Raw genomic sequence first — 20,733 nt, forward strand, 5'->3', positions numbered from 1 at the left:
AATATATGTAAAGAAAAAGTAGCCAAAGTTACCAGCTCAGCAGTAATGACAAGAAAAGAGACCAATCCGTGCTATGCAACATGCTGACTATGAATACAATGTGTAGTTTGAGAAGTGGTAGAAAACAGACATTACAAAATACTGACTCATGGGAGTAAGCACAACTTCAAATTGGACTGCTTGTATAAGTAACAATTTGCAGGGTCAGATCCTTGCTCTCATTTTAAGCTCTTCCCACCTAGAACAACCTTTAGAAACCCAATTGCTCGTGCTGTTGGAATAAGTGTGATATGCCAGCTTTCCACACACAAGTACAATGTACGGGGAATGCGGCCCTTTAAGGGGAAAGGCAAGGGGGTAAACAGCCTCTCATTCATTTTTAGGGCTTGCGTGACCATGCAGCAACACATCTGAATTATGCTCAAAGGCTCTGGCACTTTTAACAATAAAGAGGCAGCTTGTGAAGCAAAACACACACACACACACACACTCCTCTGTTCACAGTTGCTTTGCTAAAGAAGTAACATTGACTCTGGACACAGTAATAGCAAATTCATTTTGTGCTTGTGAGATATATCCCATATATACTATGGCTAAAAGATAAATAAAATTCCAAATGCTGGCAGATCATCTGGGTGAACAACATGTTGCAGGACATTCCCCAATTTAAAATCCCCTTACACATGTTTTTAAAATGAAAGCTGAGATTCTCACTTAATAAAATCCAGCTCCTGGAGTCATGTTAAGTAAAACACCAAATATTGCTAGACTTGAGATGAAATCAAGAGTTATCAACACCAGAAACGATGTGTAACTGTTGATAGTTGGGAGGGGGGAGAAAGGGGCACAATTTAAATGTTTTGTGGGATGCAGTGGGGTTCAGGGCAAAGCAGATAAATCCTGGCAGAAATCAGGGAGGGGGGCGGAGGGAGACATGACCCTACATAACCCCCCCCTGCCCCATGTGTCACCTCTGATCAGCACCATCTCTGATTTTTGCCCTTTGCATTTTGCACTTGGTTCAGCTTGGCCTTTGCAAACAGTCAGTCTGTTTCACTTTCTAGTTCTCAGGCACTAGCCCAATCCCCTTGCATGTAAGTTTGCAGCAATACAGGGGAAAAGTAAAGTAAAAAACCTTTCCCATGTAATTTTTTGAAGTGACGCAAAAAAAAATTAAATTTTGTTTTACTAAACCATTGCAGATGGAAGGGGACTGAATTGAGAGGTGTGATTGGGTGGGGTGACCCCAGTGGTAGGAGGACTAGCCCCTTGTGACTCCAGTCCATGGATTAGTGGTAGTGCAGGACTACTTTAATATTGAGTCATTTATTGAAGATCCCATTCCCTAAAATATACATGTAAGACCCAGAAGAGCAACAAGGGGTACAAAAACGTCACAGCAGCTCCAGACAAACTCCATGGGCTTTCAATTAGCTTGAAGAGGAGGAATAAAGGAAAAGTTTACAACTAAAATAATGCCTCTGTTTTGAAGAGGATTATGGGGGATGAAAGAATCACATGAACGAACCTGTTTCATTACTTGGTGGTGTGCTCTCCTCTGCAGCTAGGAGTGCACCTGGCACTAACAACACAGCAAGCTACCTTGCTTCCCGATTGATGTGCTAATGGGTTCTTGGGAAAGACCCTACCAAGAGAAGCAAGATTCTTTGCGCACATGTGTGGGTTGTACTCTCTCAGCCGGGGGGAGGGGGAATAACCACAAAGCAAACATCTGAACTGAAGCACTTATTCCCAAAAGGATGGAAATAAGCTATTTTCAGATGTTAAGTTCCAGTGTGACATCCAATACTGCAAGGACTATTGGGAGGGGGGAATAACTAAGTCTCAGTGCAAATTAATGGGATTTAGGATCTTAAGTTACCTAGGTGCTTTTGAAAGTTCTCCCTTTATGTTTCCAGAGGGACAGGCTCCTTGCTCCCAGTCATCTTTTCCATTTCTGAAAGCTGTTCCCCCACTTGGTTGGAAATAAGCTTAATTTGGTAATCTTCCAGGCGTGCTACAAAAGAGCTCTGTTTGATGCAGTTTTTGGAGATGGCTACGGGTATACTTCCTATAATGAAAGAGGGATGAAAAGGCATCGCTTTAGATAGCTAGATGGCCGAGTTCCTGCTGGAATGAGGACTTAATGCTGCTGGGACTTTATGGTGTTAATGCTTATAGGGCATCTGAAGTTTCCTTCTTACTTTAAATCTAACTGAATAATGCCTGTGGACTGAATGTGTTTGGGATGTCTCAAAAGGATGGAAAAAAACAGATATAAATATTTAGGGCTTGGACTGCCCAGATGCAAGAGAGCTCTACACACAGACACCCTAACTTTGACCAGCTCTCACTGCTAGGGAAAGCCAGAGATTTATGAGGCTCTCGGTCACACCACTTATTAAATGTGTTCTGCAAAATTAATGACCTACATGAGCGATGTTATTTATTGCTAATTCTGCTATTACTTTATCATGTACCACTGATAGGACTTGACTTTAAAAAAAAAAAGAATATATCAGTAACAACTAAGTAATTTTTATTCTCCTGTTCCCTTTAAACTAAAATCTTATTGGGGTGGGAAGGGGAATCTCAATTTTTTTAAACATGTGACTTAAACTGGTTGAAATGTTTTAAACAATTTTGGGGTGAAAAATTACATTTATCTTCATAAACAGAAAGTTTTTCATAGAATCACAGAAATGTAGGGCTGGAAGGGACCTCAAGAGGTCAGCTAGTCCAGCCCCCTGCGCTAAGGTAGGGCCAAGTACACCTGAGGTCTCTGACAGGTGTTTGTTCAACCTGGTCTTAAAAATCTCCAATGATGGCGATTCCATAGCCTCCTTAGGTAACCAAGAAAAGGGGTGAGGAAAAAGGAGGGTGGGGGGAAGGAAACCAACGTTTTTTAAAAAAATCATATATCTATGAAAGTGTTAATGACAAAAATTCAAAGTGAAAAAAATGGTTCCTTTTAACAACCATGTGGAATGAAAATTACTCCAATATTTTTTGAAATTTTGAAGTTATTTGTTAATTTTTCTGCCCTTTTTTGACCAGCTCTACTTTTAGCTAATAAAGAAACTAAACAAGTTACTAGTATATCATTCATTTTATAAAAAAAAGTAAAGTCATATACTATGTTGTTTTTAAACCTAGTACAAATCTCCTACTGATGTTCTTTACACAGCTCCCAGATGTGTGCCAGATGCTTCAGAGAAATGCAAAGACCTGGGGTGAAATCTTGTAGAACAGACTCCCCTAAGAACTAAGGACCTTTAGAAACCTCACCACTTTCCTCTCCAAGTGTAAGGTGCATTTCTTTGTCCTTGCCTTTTTTAACATAAGCACACAGCAACATTTATATTATAAACACAAGACATCCCACTGCACATTCTTCTCCTCCTCGGGAGAAGATGAGAGAACAAACATGTAATGGATGTCATCCATGTTCCTTAATGCACGACTGGAAGGGGCTCTGATACTAAGGTGATGAGCATGGGATATGTATACAGAACAGATCATAATATCCTGACTCGATTAAGTCAATGGCAAAATTCCCATGGACTTCCAAAGGCAGCATGGATGAAACCCTTGCCCTGCCGCAAAGTCTCATCTGCTGTTGCAACACGGTGAATGAGAGTCACTACCGGCGTGAAACAGCACAGGCTTTATAATAAGAACATGTGGCTCCCAGTTATGGTGCACAAAACACATCTTGCCGCCCACCCAACAGAGGGAAAAATTCTGACCTCAGATAATCACAGCACAGAGTTTAAAAAACAAAACAAAAAAATCCACTCTCCCTACATGCAGGGAATTGCCTTTGTTGCCATAGGAATCCTGCAAAGTTCAGAATATCCGAACTCGCCACATGTACCAAAAAGCAGGATTTGCCTCGAGAGTGAAGTAATTCTGAAGGCAAGGCTCAAACTGTCCAGGCCTTCGTGAGGGACAGGAAATGAAGCCAGTCAAAATAAAGAGGATGATTTGATAAAGCCAAATTGCGGCTTTGCCAATATCAAAGGAAAAAGCAGATGCTGAAAATAGAGAGCAGTTTTATCTTGCTGCAGATTTAATTCCATAAATTGTTCCATCTGATCTAACGTGGTCATGCATTCACCTTTTTGCTTCTCTAATAAAGTTTCTGACTGCTTGTCAAAGATAAAATAACTATTTCTAAAGCACCAGTTAGATTAGGATTAAATCCTCAAATTTAATCAATGCATGACGGAAGGGGGAAAGAAAAGGATATTCCTTCTTAATTAAGAAGGCCAGAATCACTCACCAAGAAAATATTTTCCATGATAAATAGCTGAGAGAAAAGAGTGGCTCTGTGCTATAACCAAGTTTTTAAGGGAAGGGCACCATGGAGTGTTCACTGGACTACACAGTACTCGTTTGGCAAACATAAGCTTCTCTCTTTCCCTGGTGAGGAGTCAAAAGTTTCTTGATATGGTCATAATGATTTGTTGCCCTCACACTGCTCTCACCACATGCATGGAAGATGCTCATCTCATCTCTTCTTTATCCAGGTTTTCTAATAATTAGTGCGTAGTGCAATAGGAAACCCTAGATGTATCTTATTTTTTTGTGGGTTTTTTTTTTTTTTTTTTTACACTAAATAATCAGTCTATGCATTTATATTGCACTAATCACTGTGCTGTCTAGGCACCCAATAAGCCACAGAGACATAAGAAAACACCATCAAAGGAAGAATATGAGACTATTGCCTAATACGGTATAACAAAAATACCCACAATACAGAAACTAAACCAAAGTAGAAAAAACACAGGCTAAGGAGACTCAGACACCTCATCATCAACTAACTGGAGAATAATTATGAGCCTGGGCCTTCAGTTAACAGATTCAAAATCTCTGTGGCAGTAAACGGGGATGTGTACTCCCCATGCTGGCAACATGCTTATTGAAAACTGAAGGATCAGCCCCTTAGATAGCAGTAATGTAAACAACACAAATGACTCTGTGCTAGTAGAAGGCCCAAACCATCCCCCATCAATGGGAAAAATCCAAGGGAAGGGCCTGGAAACTGCATGACCTCCAACTCCTTCGCATCCTCCCATGGATGCAGTGGGGTTATTGTCTGTGGAGTGGGGCTGGGATTTGGCATCAACAGGCCACATGGCAAAGGGATTGAAAGCTCCCAGAGATGCCATGGGTCCTGCCATGCATCCATGTGGGGGACAGAAGCAATGGTACAACCATGGCAGGCAGGCAAGGCATATCCTACTAGTTTAATCAGTGCAAGACATCTTAGGCTTGATCCAGTGACTACTGAAATCAATGGAAAGATTTCCATAGACTTCAATGGTCAAGCCCAAGTTTTTCATTGGAATTGTTTCTTTACAAATTTTTGATGGAAAATACTTACCAATTACCACTCAGCCCTATTTAGAAAGAGTCTTGTAGGAGACAGAATAGTGAGTAAAGTCCCAGGGAGGCAGTTAAAGAGGTATGATAAATACAGTCCATCATACAACTCTGCAACTTACCAAACGTGGCATACCCTTTTAGATCTGACTCTTTCTGTAATTAAATTCATGCCATAACATACACCAGATGTACCACATGGTGGAGTAAATCCTCCAATAGAAACCATCACTTTGGGAATGTCCTGGCTTTTGACTGCTTCATTTAACACTGCATTAAAGTTTGTGCTGGTACTCACTCAGTTATTCATCACACCTTGGGTTTATGCATGTGGCTTGATTTGGTCATGGTTAGTAGTCTAACCTCTGCCCTTGGTTTTGATTATGAAATGAAAACAAGACAAAGGTCTTTTTTCTATCCACGCACTGTCCCACTTTGCAGAGAGGAACTGAAAGGTGGGTGCAACATACCGTATTGAAAACATGACAGCAATGGGGATGATGAAGGGATGATGAAGCAATGGGGATGATGCAGTTTCACTCGACTTTGAACATTTAAAACAAATGTTGGATCTATGAGAGCATTTCCTTTCTGGAATTCATTTTCATCTTTTACCTGGCAGTAGGAGAGCTCCTTTGAAGTCAATAGAGCTGCAGCAGTTTACACCACAGAGAATTTTGCCAAAAGAGAATAAGAAATTCAGAAAGTTGGGGTGGGGGGGGGGAAATACACTTCTGTTTACCCAGAGGCAGCAAAAATTTACCTTAAAACAGCAGGCTACATTCTGACCCACTTGATACCCCATAGGCAGGTGCAAGACAAGGAAGTATTTAGCCCAATGAGTTTATATTAAAGGTCAGATTGAAAGTCTTACTGCTGAAGGGTTCGATGCATCCAACTTCAAGATGGAGACTGGATAGCAAAGCGCAAACAGGTTCTTGTTTCTAAGAGAAGTTTAAGAAATTAAGTTGTATGTGTATGGAGAGAAAGGGGAGCAAGTGTAACCTGCCTCACCTGCTCTTCCTTGCATACCTCTGGTAAATTCACCCTTGTGTGGGTCGAAACCTGGAAGTAGTTCCATTGAAGTCAAGGGGATTACTCACATAAGTAAAGCGAGCCAGTATTGCCCCTATGTCTCCATGTATCATACTATCAGAGCAGAACAGTTTGGATGGCAGCATTTTGAACTCTCCTCACCACAGAGGAGCATCAGACTTTCTCCATTTCCTGGGGGTCCACAAGGATCAAGTTTTCACTTGACAAATTGCCAGGCCACTGGGTAGAAACTAGGCGCCTTTACTGTGCTCAGAATCCCTCACTGCACTGAATTCCAGAGAGTCTTTTGAAAGCACTTGAACCAATTACTGATGTATTTATAACCTCCTATGCCTTGTCTCTACAGGGAAAGGCCATTGCATTCTAATGGACACAGTGTGACCTAAGCATGATAGACAAGGACCATCTTGGTTAGCCATGGAGTGAATCTTCACACCAGACCACCGGGTATGCTGTAGGTGCCACATTTGTTTCAGAAATCCCATTAGAGGAACCGTGACCGGCTGAGACATAATTCTGAGCATGTCTGTCTTATATACACAATTATACCCAACCCCCCCGCCCCCCTCGCCAAAAAAAAAAAAAAAAAAAAAAAAAAAAAAGTGTCCCAATTTTTCACATTTGCTATCTGGTGATCCAACACTGAATGCTAAATCAGATCAGTTAACACATGGGCATTCTCCCATGGAATCAAGCCCTTCAAGTGGCCTTAACACAAGCAATGTAAGGAAACAACTAACTTGACTCACTGCCTGACCCCCAAAAGTAAAGAGCTGACCCAATGCAGAGTTGAACCCAGAGCTCTAGAGAGAAGAAACGATAGACCAGGGGGTTCCCAAACTGTGGGCTGCAGCTCTAAGGTGTGCTGAGGCAGGCCCAGGGGTTCACCGGAGTAGCTGCCTTTTCCAGTCAAGTTAAACTGTTGGGTTTCAAAGATCTTGAAGCATTTCTTTGAGTGCCTGTTGCCAGGGATTTCTCTCGTTACAACTGTATTATATTAAAATGAAAAAGCATGAACATTATTTACAGTATTATGGTTTATATGTTCTAATCCTTAAAATTAGTAATTTTCCTCAAGAAGGGTTAACAGTGGGTGCCTATTAGCATCTGCACAGGTAGGCTTCAGGGAAAACAGTTTGGGACCCCCTGCCCTAGAGCATGGATCTTGTGGCTGAAGAGTGTATTGGCAGCAAGCACTACTGGGTTCTACTTTCACTTGAGCCAGTAACTTCAGCTTTCTGTGCCAGATGAAGAGTGGAAATGAGAGTACCAGTCTCATGGGGGGGGAAATGACATGAGGCTTAGTTCAGGGATAGTTATGTGGTTTGAGATCACCAGATTGAAGGTGCAGTGGAAGAGTGAAGTATCGATTATTACTGGGCCCTAAGCCATGGAGGAGGCCCTGTCACTGCTCTTGTTCCATTGCAGTCATTCTGCTCTCTGTCCGTCACTATTCTTGGGGCAGCTTGGCACTGACTGAGACCAATTCCCAGAACCCGTCCTCCTCTTTGCTGATTCACCAGAGCACATTAAGTTTCCCACACAAAAAGCTGACCCACCCACCATGGTTCACGCTTCTCCGACTGCTGCTCTCTCTGGAGTCTCTAGATGAGCTCTGTGATTTCCCCAGACCACAGTTAACACAGACTCGTTTATGTAATTCCCACCACCCATAGTGGTGGAGACAAGGCGGCCAGGAACTTAAACAATGTTTGTTTTTTGGCCAGCGTGCATTAGTCACATATAGTTTCCTGCTTAAACCTACGGAGCATCAGAACAAAGGCCTCTTCGGAAGAAAAGCTCCGGATGACTCAGGGGCTTGGAGACGGAAGAAGGGCATTCCCCCTACAAGTCACCAGTTCAAATCCTGCCCAAGTCAGCAGATGGCAAGTTTCAGTTACTGCTACGAAGTGACTTATTACAACTAACATGTAATCATACCATCATTGATACACTGCCCTCCCTCCTGCTAGCTTCTTTGTTCCACCCACCTCTTACTGTTTGACTTTTAGATTGCAAGCTCTTTGGGGCACGGGCTGACTTTGCTCCGCATTTGTACAGTGACTGCCATAAAGAAGCCTCAAGCAGAGTGGGGCCTCTAGGTGCTAATGCAACAGAGCCACAACAATCTCATCAGATGGGTGTGCGGAGGTTTATGTAACATAAGGTAGAGGTCACAGGCTAGTTCCTAGCAGATGGGCATCCACCGTGCAGAAATCACTGTTCTGCATGGCAGTCGGATAGCAAAGTAGGCAAGGAAAGTGAACTACTCCCTCGCTCCACTCTCTCTGCATCAGGGCTGAGGCTTGCACTGCATGGGGTGTACACATCCCGGGACAGGGCTATCAATCCGGCATCTTTCACCAGCACAGGATTCTTTTGCAAGAGCAGCTTTGCCGCACAGCCTGGTTTTAATCATACTTCTAATCTTACAGTTTCTACAAGCCACTGCGCTACTGGAAAGCACTCATATATTGGTTCTTAACGCTCTGTGAAGCTAAGCAGATAGTGATCAGATCTTGCTAGAAGGAGCATGGTGGAAGTAGAATTTCACATTATCTAGCACAATTTAAATGTAAAGGGAATCAGAAGAGTGTCAGAGTGACCTTCTGAGAATCCAGACAGAATGGGGGTGTTAAAGGACTGTGCTTCATTTAGATCACCAGGGTGTCATCATCTCTTGATAGCAGTACCCCTGGTAGTTGCTTTACTGCGGTGGTTCTCAAACTTTTGCACTGGTGACCCCTTTCACATAGCAAGCTTCTGAGTGCAACCCCCCTTATAAATATATAAAAAAGTGTTTTTAATTTAACACCATTACAAATGCTGGAGGCAAAGAAGGGCTTGAGGACCCCTGCTTTATTGTTTACAGCAGGTTTATTATGTAGGCAAATGTCATTTACCAAAATACACAGTCTTTCTGCATTACAAATCCCATTGTTCCACCCTGTACTATAGGCAAGACCATAACCATGTTCTGTAACCAAGGCAAAGACTTGGCCCTCTCCAGATGTGCCAGTATAGGCTGGTTACAAAATACAGCTAAGGTTGTTGTACTAGGGGCCCCTGACACAACTGTATTGGTAGAGTAAACAAATAGTTATATGCAATGAAAAACTTGGAGGATTAAACTGGCAATGTGACTTCTTTTAGCCAAGGCAAGCCATAAACTTCGCGCACCCTAAGAGAGATTCGATCCTAAAGTACTCCATAAATATGAACTATCCTATCAGCCATGAGTGCCTTTTTTAATTTGGTGCCCACACATTGGCATTTTTCAAGTGCCCTAACACATTCTGTGCTTTATAGCCAATGAATTCACTGTGACAGGGTCGGGCCAGATGGCTACAGGAGAGTAATAGAAGGCAGATATATTAGCCCCAGGTTAAGTAGGTCCCTTTTTCCTGGATAAGGTAACAGGGAAGGTTCCAGAACAATCAGGAACCTTCTGGAGACAATTAAGACAGACAGGCTGATTAGAACACCTGCAGCCAATCAAGAAGCTGTTAGAATCAATTAAGGCAGGCTAATCAGGGCACCTGGGTTTAAAAAAGGAGCTCACTTCAGTTTGTGGGGCGCGTGTAAGGAGCTGGGAGTGAAAAAGCATACAGTTGGAGGACTGAGGTGTACAAGCATCATCAGACACCAGGAGGAAGGTCCTATGGTGAGGCTAAAGAAGGTGTTGGGAGGAGGCCATGGGGAAGTAGCCCAGGGAGTTGTAGCTGTAGCACAGCTGTTCCAGGAGGCTCTCTAGACGGCTGCATTCCACAGGGCCCTGGGCTGGAACCCGGAGTAGAGGGCGGGCCCGGGTTCCCCCCAAACCTCCCAACTCTTGGTCAGACACAGGAGGAGTTGACCTGGACTGTGGGTTCACGAAAACAGCCAAACTAAAGGCTGCCGTGAAGCTCCAAGGCGAGCAAATCTGCCAATAAGCGCAAGACCCACCAAGGTAGAGGAGGAACTTTGTCACATCACGTATGAAGTTTCATTTTCATAGGGGAAAGTTGTGCTTGCTGATGCTTCAAAGGCCTCAAGATTAAAAATCTGCAGAAGGTTAGATGAATCCTTGTTATCTCAAGCACCATTTACTGGGATGCCCTCACAGAAGGCTTCGCCCTATAGAACAGAATTTAGCAAGTTCAAAAAGCTTTTGCGCAGATCTCAACGAAAGCTGGAAAAAAATTCCATGACATTCTGTGCCGTCCTGTTGAACTTACGCATAGACTTTCCCCAGGCTGAGCATGATGTTCAGTACAAGTCTGGCTGACAGATAGCTGATTAACGGGCCGTCCTATGAAGAGGCCATTCTGATCACATAGGATAGTGCTATTCATCTATATTCATTCTAGTTCCAATAGCTTAATGACTTTGCCACTTTAACCAGCTGATGTATTAACTGGTGCATTGCATTTATTTGTATGACCTATAATATTTCCATGCCCTGTTCCAAATATGGAACCACCTGCTTTTCTCATCTAGATACCGAGATTCTCAGTGCCAAAGATCAGTATTTTCCGCTAAAATAAATAAAAAACAAACGCAAAGAAACTAGCAGGAGGGATTTGATTTAAATCAAATGCATTTAAATCATGATTTAAATCACTAGCCAGGAAGACTCTATTTAATCATGGTTTTTATATATATAAGTGCATTCTTGTTAGTTGTTATAATCTTAATACATATTCTTCACAACTCAGAGGTAGATGTAGGTTTCATTTTTAGAAGGTATACACTGTACATTTTTAAGTGATTTATTTTGAAAACTTTTCAGATTAGTTTTACAGCTATATCAGAAAATGAATGGATTGTTTGGTTATTTCATTTACCAAAGGTAATTGAAGCAGATATTTATGAAGTCACTGGGAGGTGAACTATCTCCAGTTCAACAGGTTAATCATTAATATTTGGAGGATTTTCTTGCCATGTTGTATTAGGAGGAGAACATCCACCAGACAGACCTTTAAATTGTTTTATTTAGCTAAAATGTTATGTATTCTGGATTTTTTTTCTTCAACAAAACAAGCATATGAATTTTTGAATGTATTTAAACATTCAGGTTTTTTTTTAAATCAGGTTTGTTTTTGTTTGTTTTTAACTAAAATAGCTAAAGGAAATATTTTAAAAACAAAACAAAAATTAAAATAGACTGTCAGCCAGGTCAACATGAGAAACTTAAAATATTGGCTTCTGAAGCTAACTCGGTCGTCTTCACCTTCATTTTCCTGTTTATTCATGATCTGGAAAAGAAAAACAAGCTTTCCTGCTTTTTCCAGTCCCAAACGATTTCTCTTTTTGGAATGAATTAGTCCAAAGAAAGAAAATATTCTTTCTACACCAGCAGAAGAAGCTACTGCTGTTAAAATTGAGATTATCACTTCAACAGTCTGAATCCAAGTGCTTAAGTGACTTCCACCAGTTCACTGGTGTGACTTGCTTTAAAACAGTCAGTAAACATACATTTCTTGAATGGTTCTTATTCCCAAGATAGGTATATTTTACAGCCTGCTGCCATTATAGGTTTTCCCTTCTAGTGAGAGAATGGTATGATAGATCTTAAATCAATGAAGGCTACACTCAGAAAGACCTCAAGACTTCTGGAATATGCTGCTCAAACAGTTTCACTTTTGTTTCTGTTGCCTGTCCCTCCCTTCTTACATTTATCTCCAGACTTCTCCTTGTCCAGATCTACTCCTCCCCCAACAATCTTCTATTCATTGAACTTTTTGAAACTTTGCACTTTTAGAGAGAGGTAAGGGATTGACTCTGTGTACACAAATTTGCAGAGGGACAATAGGGTTGAGGTCTGTTATTTCTCACCACTAGATATTATTTATTTTAAAACATTTTTGTTGTTAACAAGCATGTTATCTCTGGAGACACAAATCCACAGTCTGAGAACTGCAAAACTAAGCATTTTGGATGGTACTTTCTAGACTGAGCACTTAGTCCCACTGGGCAGATAGAAAGATTAACCTAAATAATCTATACAGGAGCCCCTGGAACTCCATAAAATTGGGTCCCTAATCCATGAACTATTAGAACTCATTTACAAAACTTTTCTTAAACATTACATGAATATATTGTCTCATACTATAGAATTAGAATTTATAATCCCTATTCCATAATGAGATATCTTTTAGCTAGAATGCATCTATCTTGAAATAGGTTTTTTCCTCAAAAAGCATTTTATTAAAAAAATTCAATTTAAATTTAAAAAAATCTGATTTTTTTGATTTTTTTAAAAAAATCATTGATTTTTATCCACCTTGGAAACTACCCAAGTATAGTGGTTTTAACTCACAATCCTCATCATTCATCCACTTTTAAGTGGTTGTATTTGAATTCACCCCAGAATCCTTTGCACTGGTTCCCCATGATGCTTCAAACCACACCACAAGTGCTGCAGCACTTCAAAAAAGCAACATTAGATTTGGTGCCACACTTAGTGCAAGGCTCTGCTCACTAAGGAGAGGATAGCCAGTGACTGAGCAAATGTGTGTTATCAGAAGTCAAAGCAGGGAATAAAGGACAGAAATTTTCCTTGTAACACACAAGTTGAGACACCATTTTATTTCTGCCATGATTTCCCTCAGTAAATCTCCATTCAAGGAGGGACTGCTGTGTTGGCCACTAACTAAAATATCCTAGTTCTAGTCAAGGATGTCCTTATTTTATCCAAGGGCAAACTGAGGCCCAGGGAGCTTAAGTGACTTGTTCAATGTCCCACACTGACCGACCCTACCCACCAAGCTGGAGCAGTAATTCTGTTAGCTATGCACTAAACAGAAGCGATAGACCTAAGTTAAGTGGACGCTCTATAGAACAGCTATAGTAGAAATAAACAGAAGCTATGTAACTAAGAAGCAGACTATAGTCTCGGGGCAGCCTCTATGGAGAGATGTGACCACATGCATTAAACCAGTGTTTTACCAACATAAAATACTCAATATTCAAAACGAAGCTGAAGAAAAATCTGTTCAGTACATTTTCCATGAAGCAACTGCCTTGTAAACAGTTCCAATAGAGGCCTCCTTTTCTGGGTACTTACACATTCAGAAGCATTTCACCATCCAGGAGACAGGCTAACAAGTCATGAATGGAAATGGGAGCGCTCCCAAACGATGGGAAAGTCTGGGTTGTTTCTAGAGGCAGCTGCTTTTCGCGCCTGCCAGGCTCAAAGAATTATTGAAAACTTTCCAACACTAATTGGTGAACACAAAAGTCTTCAGAACCTGATGCAACAAACAAGGGGGTCAGCAGAAAAAGCAGATCGCCCAGAGAAAGGCATTGTCAGTAATTGTGCCAAAACCTGGGGCAACGTTTGGGCCAGTTGGTTTTACAGGGGCTGTATTGGGAAGGAAGTTACACTTGCCCATCAGCCCTGGCACGGGTAGGAAGTGATATGAAGGGGCTGATGAGCTAAAATGAATTTAAACAGACTGTAAAAAAAAAAAATCAAAGGGAAACCCCAAGTAACATGTTCATAGCTTCTTACTGTATTCCAGGTACAATACAAATGTTTAATGAAGCCTTCCCTACAACACTGTGAAATATTAATACAATAAATAAGTTAATTATTAGTATTAATTTAGACTAAGGTCTTGGAGTCAGGTAATATGGCTTTATGTGTATTATGCATTTAAAGGTACTATGGGGGTGAGTTTCAAATGTGCCTGATGGAGCTGCAATACCTTAACTCTTCTAGAGCACTTTTTGTCCATAGATCGCTAAGCACTTTATAAAGGAACTATCATTATCCTCCTTTACAGATAGGAAAACTTAGGCACAGAGAGGGGCACTGACTTGCACAAGGTCACCCAACAGACCAGTGGCAGAGGTGAGACTAGAGCACTGGAATCCTGAATCCCCGTCTTGTGCTCTGCCCATTAGGTCATGCTACCTCACTGAAATGCCTTTAAGAGTCAATGGAATTTAGGTGCCCTAATTCTTATAGATGCTTTTGAAATTTTTTTTTTACTCTGTATGAGTAATGGATAAATAAGTCCATTTTACAGATGGGAAAACTGAGGTACACAGGTTAAGTGACTTGTTCTAGGCCACTGTGAGAATCAGTGCCAGAGTTCAGACAGTTCTCCCAAAATCAAGTAACAAATTTAAGCCATGTCAGTGTCTCAAATCTCTTTTGTGTCTTAATATGGGTCATTCCTTCCTGGGAGGCAGCCTGGATCCAGGGGATAGAGCACTCGAGTGGGACCCAGGAGAGCAGAGTTTTATTCCTGGCTCTGCTACATAACTTTGAGTAAGTCACTTCACTTCACGCCTCTTTTAGGATTTTAATGATTTATTATTTTACAGCAGCTAACTGCACAAGAGACTTAATTACTACTGTCATAGAAATAATAAAACATCCATAGAGAAGCACTCTGAGTTGTGAGCCCAGAGTCTCCATCCACCCAAACTGATATAGTATTTGAAGTCATCAAGTTGGAGTTAACAATGTTAAGCCACAGGAGTGCAATTTGACAATCCTTGGTTGCATTTATTTAAATGTGTTCCTTTCGCTTCTGCTGTAACTGAGCCAACACTGGCTATTTTCTGGATCAGATTTTGTTTTTCCTTTTAGAAAGTAGCTAATAAAAATATTGTTCCTTTAGGACTTGTTCCAAGACAATAGGGCTGATGCACAAGTGTTGTAATTTTTATTGGCTTTTTAACAAAAACAAAAAACTTTTTTTTACAAGACAAAACGAGAGATGAGTGCTGGTATAAAGTGTGACTCCAAGAGTCATGTGGAATGAAGTAATCTCTCCACTGAGGGAAGCACTGTGCTAGAACATGAAAACCAGAAGCTGAAATGGACTATAAACTAAGTGAAATTGACCTGGGTAGTTTTATCATCCCAGCAAAATATAAAGAAACTGTATAAGGCCCCCATCTAAGAAGCAGGTGTAACTGTGTTAAAAAAGTGTGTCTGCATTGTTGAAACAGACTCTATACATGGTACAGTTCTGTGTTTGTTTCTTAATCTACCTACCACCCATGTTCAGTTTACAAGTAAAAAGATGTTTTTTCCCCAACTGCTAGCTCTGGAGAATCAACCAATGATCTGAGAAGTGAAATGGTGTGTGTTTGGTTTTTTTTGTTTGGTTTTTTTATAGCTCACGCATCACTGTCAGCAATAAAGATTCTGCAACAGAAATGCATGTTAGGAGAGAAAGGATGATTCTGTGGCTAAGGCACTAATATAGGACTCAGGAGGTCTGGGTTCAATTCCTGGATCTGCTGCAGACTTCTTGTGCAATCTTGGGCAAATCACCTAATTTCTGTTTCACCCACCCTTTGCCAGTCTTGTCTAATTGGACCATGGAGATCTCTGGAATAGCATCTCTCACTATTAATTTGTGCAGTGATTAACACAATGTGGCCCCACTCTCCAGTCGTTGTTGGGGAATTAGAGTAATAAAGCAGTTAACAATCCTGGAGATGAGGGAGTTAGAATAGAATCCAGATCACTCTCTCTGAGCTGTGTTGGCTCTGCAGGGCTCAGAGGAGTAGACAGTAATAAAAAATTACTTTTGTCACTAAAGTTAGCAGAGACAGCTCTGAACACAAACAGAGAGCATATGTGTTCGTGAAGAAAGAGCTACGTTTTTATATCATAGGCCCACACTAACAGTGACCCACAAAGTTTTCTATTTAAAAGTGGGCTTGAGTCTTTGTTTATAATGTATAAAGAAGGCCTCAAAGAGGTTTTTTCCCATGCTTGTTTTTTTTAAACCTTACAAATACTAGAAATGTTAACTCTGGTCTTCTCTCATTTTGCTGGAAGAACTACGACTTGTCTCAGACCATGTGTATTGTGAGTTCTCACACCTCAACTGAAACGATACAGGAGCTGAAAGTTTCCAAGACATCTTTTCTTCAAAATGCTAGTTAATGAATGAAGCTACATAGGCATTAACACACAAAACTTTGTCTAACTTGAATTCCCTTCCTCTCCCAACAGCTCAGCTTTCACTCTCTCAACTCATGTAATGGCATCATTTCACTGTTTAAGCAGGGACTGTCTCTTCTGAGTTTGTGTAGTGCTACCTGGTACAATGGTGCCCCAATCCTGGCTGGTGTCTTTGGGAGCTAAGTAATACTGTCAACCACAGAGTCCTCTAGGACAAACCAGACCTGAGTTTCTAATGCAAAAAACAAGTGCGGGCATCAGGAAAAGAAATAAAAGCCACAGACTCACAGACCATCTTTATAAAACTCATAAAGCACTAAAAAAAGTGCATGAGCCTATTTATCTCTCTCTCCCTACCAGGAACCACCACTGACTTCAACAGGAGCTCTGGGTGGTCTGCACCTTTGAAACAAATCAGATCATAGAGGGTTTGCATAAATACACATTGCTTTAATATCCAAGTAGTCCACTGAGGACCTGGCATAGGTTAGAACAGTGGTTCTCAACCAGAGGTATGCGTACTCCTGGGGGTATGCAGAGGTGTTCAAGGGGGTACATCAACTCATCTAGAGATTTGCCTAGTTTTACAACAGGCTACATAAAAAGCACTAGCGAAATCAGTACAAACTAAAACTTCATACAGACAATGACTAGTTTGTACTGCTCTATGTAGTATCCACTGAAAATGTAAGTACAATATTTATGTTCCAATTGATTTATTTTATGATGATATGGTAAAAAAGGAGAAAGTCAGCAATTCTCAGTAACAGTGCGCTGCGACGCTTCTGTATTTTTATCTCTGATTTTGTAAGCAAGTAGTTTTTAAGTGAGGTGAAATTTGGGGGTAGGCAAGATAAATCAGACTCCTGAAAGGAGTACAGTAGTCTGGAAAGTTTGAGAGCCACTGGGTTAATACAGCCCCCCAGCCCGGAGACGGCACAGAGCCAAGCAGAATATAAGGGAGCCACAATTAAATCTTGGCCTCAGCAGATAATCCAGGCCATGATTTTTATTACAATAGTGTCCCTTTGAATAGACAGCTTTACACTAGTTCTGAAACGTCAGCCCTCAGCCTTCCAAGATCATAGCTCAACCTTTCACACGACTCGTCATTGACATTCTTACAATGGCTTTTGCTCACGTTTTCACCTGTGGCTTGTCTCCACGCTGCCCGTTTGAAGTTCTGCACCCTTAGTGATTTCTGGCAGGCCCAGTAACATTGGTTGGGGAGAGCACGGCTGTCTTACTGCAGACCTGCTCCTCGCTGGACCTGGCTAATAGAAATGGATTACATTCAAGCATCTTAACAGCAGGCAGCAATTGTTTTAAACTGCCCAATAATGAACCCAAGTTTAAGAACAGGGCAGGCAGCTCCTCCCCAGCAATGACAGGGCCAGGCTGAAGCGTGCTGATTAGATGGGGCTCTTCATGAGCGCAGCTGGATAGAGGAATGTCGCTTAGCAGCAAAGAGAGCAAAAGCTAAGGCAGGTACCGCAAATCTAAAAACCCCTTAAAATGCAAGTCATCCCCAAGAAACCCCTCCTTTCCCACAATGCAGGCTGGGATGATGAAACTTGACACTCATCCCAGCAGGAATAATTTCTGAGCTGGGGTTCACAGGCCTACCGGACTGACAATCTGCAGACCAGCAAACAGCGCTTAGCACTGACATAGTGCTTTGTCTTCAAGCCACTTCCAAACACATCACTGACCAGCCTGCCTAGATACCTAAAGATAACGGGCGCCTCTGCCTTTGACTTGCTCATGTTTATGGGGCCTGTCCAGATGCCCCATTAGCCCCTTCCTATGTTTGGAATGGAAGCTGCAAGGGGCAGGGACCTGGTCTTTATGCAGTAGTATTTAGCCAAAGTACCACATACTCCTGCAGCACTACAGAAATATGAACAATACATTCCAGTCTGCCCTTGTTTAGAATGGCATTTCCCAGCTACAGACAAGAAGAAAACAGATCCTATAGCACACCAATGCCAACCTCTAAATGATGAGACAACCAGAAATCAGCAGCGATGCCCAGCCCGGCAGCCAAAGAGTGCCACGCAATCAAACAGCCAGCACACAAAAGAAAAACCCAGTTCCTGTTTGAAACCAGAACTTGATCCGAGTTAAGCAGCAGATGATGATGACGGCCAGTGTCATTCCCATCTCTCTGGTTTCAGGTCCCCGTTTTTTCCCTCTGCTTGGAATTAAGGAGAGGATGGTGCCATTCTGTGAGCATGTGTGTGTCCTTGCTGTCAAACCTACACCCATGCGTGGAGGTTACAATCCAAACCAAGCCAGGATTGCAGTGTTGGCTGCGTTCAGGTGGGTGTGTTCCAGGGAGAGAGTGGGGTAGGGACGGAGTGCACATCTCAAAACAAAAATCTCATCCAACAGTCTCTCCCCGCCACACAGCCTTCCATGTTTAATAGCTGCCAAGCCAAAAGGGACTGCTGCAGGCAGCAGCATCCCTAGCACAAAATCCAGCCTACCATAAGGACTATACCCTTTCCTTTCCCCAGCCCAAGGACAATGCTTTGCCATGAACAATCCTGTAGCAAGGAGATGCAATGTCAGACTTCAGCACCCACCCCCACACCACCCCTGGCATTTTCCAACAGGGAGCCGCACCAGCTTCATTCATTCCCCCACCCCTTCTTTGTTGCTGGCTCAAGGTTCATAGATTCCAAGGCCAGAAGGGACCATTGTGGTCATCTGGTCTGAGCCCCTGGATAACACAGGCCAGAGAACTGCCCCCCAAATAATTCCTAGAGCAGCATGGGCTTGCATGATAAGCCCCCCCCCATCCCCTTTGCTGCTGTGTTCTCCACCCTCCCTCAACCCAGGCCCTTCTTACCTTCTTCCTTAGCATCCAGCTTGCAGAAGGGCTGCGGAGGAGCCCTCCAGGCGGTTTGCACGCCCCTCTTGCCCCCCCAGCCCCAGCCCCAGCCCCAGCTGGAGGCTGCAGCCCTCTGGAATACTGCCTGCCACTCCCTCAGGCTAACGCTAGCTGCATCCAGGCAGGCAGGCGAGGGAGAGAAACCGGAGCAGGAGGGAATTGACGACACCGATGCAGCCAGAGCTGGAGGATGCTGCTGCCGGGCAAGCCCAGGGACTGTCCAGAGGACTCTCCCCCCTCCCCCTAGCAGGCCCTGGGGAGGGGAGCAGGCACTGCCGGCCTGGGGGCTGGCTCGGCTGCCTAGCAAGGTGATGGCTATTGCTGAAGAGGCTCAGTCAATGCGTCTCTAACGCTGGGCTCAGCGAATCCCCCTTCCCCGCCTGCTTGGAACAAAAGGGGAAGGAGCGGGGGGAGGGAGGGGCTGTTCCAGCTGTTTTTGTCAGAGCTGCACACAAACCTTAATCTTCCCGTTTCCCAGGCCTGAGCCCAGCAACAGAAGCAAGCGGGAGGCTGGAAAACGTAAATCCCCAAACAATCCTTGCAGGCAGCCCAGAAGGAAATCTCCACAGGGCAATTTCAGTGAGGGCTTTGTTTAAAGCGCCCTGTGTGTTTTTAAGGGAATGAGGGATGGAGGCCAAGATACAGCGCTGGGTGTCAGAAGACCTGGGTAAGGAATCTATTCCTAGCTCTGTTTCAGAGTAGCAGCCCTGTTAGTCTGTATTCGCAAAAAGAAAAGCAGTACTTGTGGCACCTTAGAGACTAACAAATTTATTAGAGCATAAGCTTTCGTGAGCTACAGCATCCGATGAAGTGAGCTGTAGCTCACGAAAGCTTATGCTCTAATAAATTTGTTAGTCTCTAAGGTGCCACAAGTACTGCTTTTCTTTATTCCTAGCTCTGCTACTGATGCACTGAGGGGCCTTGGGCAAGTAACTTCTCCCGTGCTCAGTTTCCCCATCTATCAATCAAGACGTGGGCAATCCTTACAGGTGTGTTGCAAGGCTGAATGCACCAGTACCTAAGAGGCACTCTGAGATCCCACAATGCAAGGTGCTTTTTGTACAATTATTAATTACCATGCAGGAGAGACGCACTGTACAAAATGCCCCTTGTAAGAGGGAGTCATTTTTAAAACTACCTTGTAGGCCCAGCAGCTGTACTGAGCCACATGGATTCACAGGGGGCTTTGTGTTTTGTTTTAAAGGCTTTGCTCTGAACTACTTTATGCTTCTTGAGTTTCAGGTTCAAATACCCCCCCACCCCTCCCAGCTCCTCTAAAAAAAAAAAAAAAATCAAACTGAAAGTCAGTCAAAGTCATCCAATTTCACAGTCTCCCCCGCAAAAATAATAAGTAGCCCCAGACCCACTTGGAAGGCCACCCAGCCTCACCTAAAGGTTTACAGCCCTCTGCCACAAATTCCCCCAAACTCTCCTGGCTTCACCCAGTTCTGGTGAATACACCTTAAAATACTTTTTT

The 20,733-nt window shown here is 42.7% G+C and overlaps 1 protein-coding gene across 13 annotated transcripts in view; it reads right to left on the minus strand.

Annotated features, from left to right (window-relative positions):
• The window catches only part of CLIP2 (CAP-Gly domain containing linker protein 2), a 149,548-nt gene that overhangs the window by 109,319 nt on the left and 19,496 nt on the right, over positions 1–20,733 (minus strand). For 2 of the 13 annotated variants that reach the window (XM_038375939.2, XM_038375929.2), the window contains exons 1-2: positions 19,215–19,651; positions 17,510–17,634 (exon numbers count right to left, since the gene is read on the minus strand). The exons of 1 other annotated variant lie outside the window; for it this stretch is intronic. The gene's annotated coding sequence lies outside the window, so the exon portion shown is untranslated. Of the gene's footprint in view, positions 1–17,501; positions 17,635–19,214; positions 19,945–20,645; positions 20,730–20,733 lie in introns of those variants that run through there. 10 more of the 13 variants (XM_043499379.1, XM_038375940.2, XM_038375938.2 and 7 more) reach the window with 9 other exon arrangements.

The sequence above is a fragment of the Dermochelys coriacea genome, chromosome 17, assembly GCF_009764565.3.
Source record: "Dermochelys coriacea isolate rDerCor1 chromosome 17, rDerCor1.pri.v4, whole genome shotgun sequence".
Lineage (NCBI taxonomy): Eukaryota > Metazoa > Chordata > Testudines > Dermochelyidae > Dermochelys > Dermochelys coriacea.